Genomic DNA, 2500 nt, shown 5'->3' with positions numbered 1-2500 from the left:
AAAGATCTGACTGATAGTACAACCAAAATCAAAAATCAAATAGAAAAAATAAAAAAAGACAAGAAAAAAATATTTCTAACTACAGATACAGATATAAATATTAGTCCTAACAAGACAAGTTTTGATGATGAAAGATCGGAATCACAGAAACATATTTGGCAGAGATCAAAAAAAAGAAGTGCCCGATTAATACGTAAATCGCAATATTTTATAAAATATTTCATTGAAAGAATATACATAGATATCTTTCTATGTGCCATTAACATTCCCAGGATTAATACACAACTTTTCCTTGAATCAACAAAAAATCTTATCGATAAATATATTTACAATAATGAAACAAATAAAGAAGGAATTGATGAAACAAATCAAAATACAACTCAGTTTATTTTGACTATCCAAAAGTCACTTTCTATTTCGAATATTCGAAATAATAATTCACAGATTTATTGTAACTTATCTTTCTTGTCCCAAGCATATGTATTTTACAAATTATCACAAAACCAAGAAGTTATTAACAAGTATCACTTGATATCTGTACTTCAATATCATGGCGCATCTCCTTTTATTAAGCATAGAATAAAGGACTATTTGGGTACACGAGGAATTTTTGATTTCAAACCAAGACATAAGAAATTTTCGAATTCCAGAATGAATGAATGGAAAAACTGGTTAAAGCGTCATTATCAATACAATTTATCTCAGAATAGATGGTCTAGATTAGTATCGAAAAAATGGCGAACTAGAGTCAATCATCGTCGTACGATGAAAATAAAGATTCCAAAAAATGGGATTCATATGAAAAAGAAAAAGACCAATTCATTTATTACGAGAAAGAAAATGATTGCGCGGTGAATTCATTGCCGAGTCAAAAAGAAAAATTTAAAAAACACTACAGATATGATCTTTTATCGTGTAAATATATTAATTATGAGGATAGGAAGAGCTCATATATTTATGTATCCCGTTAAAAGTAAATGGGGGCCGAGAGATTCCCTATAATGACAACACACCTAAACCCGAATCATGTTATGTACTGGGGGATATAGCTATTAGTGATTATCTAGAAGAAGAGTCTATTATGGATACGGGTAAAAATCCGGATAGAAAATATTTTGAGTGGAGAATTCTGCATTTTTGTCTTAGAAAAAATATCGATATTGATACCTGGACCGATATGGATACTGGGACCAATATTAATAAAAATACTAAGAATGGGATTAATGATTATGAAATAATTGATAAAAAAGATCTTTTTTATTTCACGATTCATCAAGAAATCAACCCACCCAATCAAAAAAAAAACTTTTTTGATTGGATGGGAATGAATGAAGAAATGCGATATCGTCCCATATCGAATCTGGAATCTTGGTTCTTCCCAGAATTTGTGCGACTTTATGATACATATAAAATGAAACCATGGATCATACCAATCAAATTACTTCTTTTAAATTTTCATGGAAATAAAAACATTAGTGAAAATAAAAACATTAGTGAAAATCAAAAAAAAGATCTTCGTATATCATCTAATCAAAAAGAATATCTTGATCTTGAATTAGAGAACCGAAATAAAGAAAAAAGAAGAAGAACAGCCGGGCCAAGGGGATATTAGATCAGATGCACGAAACCAAGAGAATCTTGAATCAGATGCACAAAAAAAAAAAAAATATGTTGAAAAGGATTACGCGGAATCAGACATTAAAAAAAGGAGAAAGAAAAGAAAATACAAGAGCAACAGAGAAGCAGAACTAGAGTTCTTCCTAAAAAGATATTTGCTTTTTCAATTGAGATGGGACGATTCTTTGAATCAAAGAATGATCAATAATATCAAGGTATATTGCCTCCTGCTTAGACTGATAAATCCAAGGGAAATTGCTATATCCTCTATTCAAAGAGGAGAAATGCGCCTGGACGTAATGTTGATTCAGAAGGATCTCACTCTTACGGAATTGATAAAAAGGGGAATATTTATTATTGAACCAGCCCGCCTGTCTATAAAACGGGATGGACAATTTATTATGTATCAAACCATAGGCATTTCATTGGTCCATAAGAGTAAACACCAAACTAATCGAGAACGTCGAGAAAAAAAATATGTTGATGAGAATTCTTTCAATGGATCTATTGCACAACATGGAAAGATGCTTATGAATGGAGATGAAAATCATTATGATTTTCTTGTTCCTGAAAATATTCTATCTCCTAGACGTCGTAGAAAATTGAGAATTTTAATGTGTTTCAATTTCAGTAATGAGAATATTGTGGATATAAATCCAGTATTTTTCAATGAGAATAACGTAAAGAACTCTGGGCAATTTTTGGATGAGGACAAGTGTCTTGATACAGATACAAATAAATTCATTCAATTCAAATTATTTCTTTGGCCCAATTATCGATTAGAAGATTTAGCTTGTATGAATCGCTATTGGTTTGATACGAATAATGGCAGTCGTTTCAGTATGTCAAGAATATATATGTATCCACGATTCAGAATTAGTTA

The sequence above is a fragment of the Tasmannia lanceolata genome, unplaced genomic scaffold (genome assembly GCF_043159265.1).
Source record: "Tasmannia lanceolata isolate RefF3 unplaced genomic scaffold, GAP_Taslan_0.1 ptg000371l, whole genome shotgun sequence".
In the NCBI taxonomy this organism is placed as follows: domain Eukaryota; kingdom Viridiplantae; phylum Streptophyta; class Magnoliopsida; order Canellales; family Winteraceae; genus Tasmannia; species Tasmannia lanceolata.
This window is presented reverse-complemented; position numbering follows the sequence as displayed.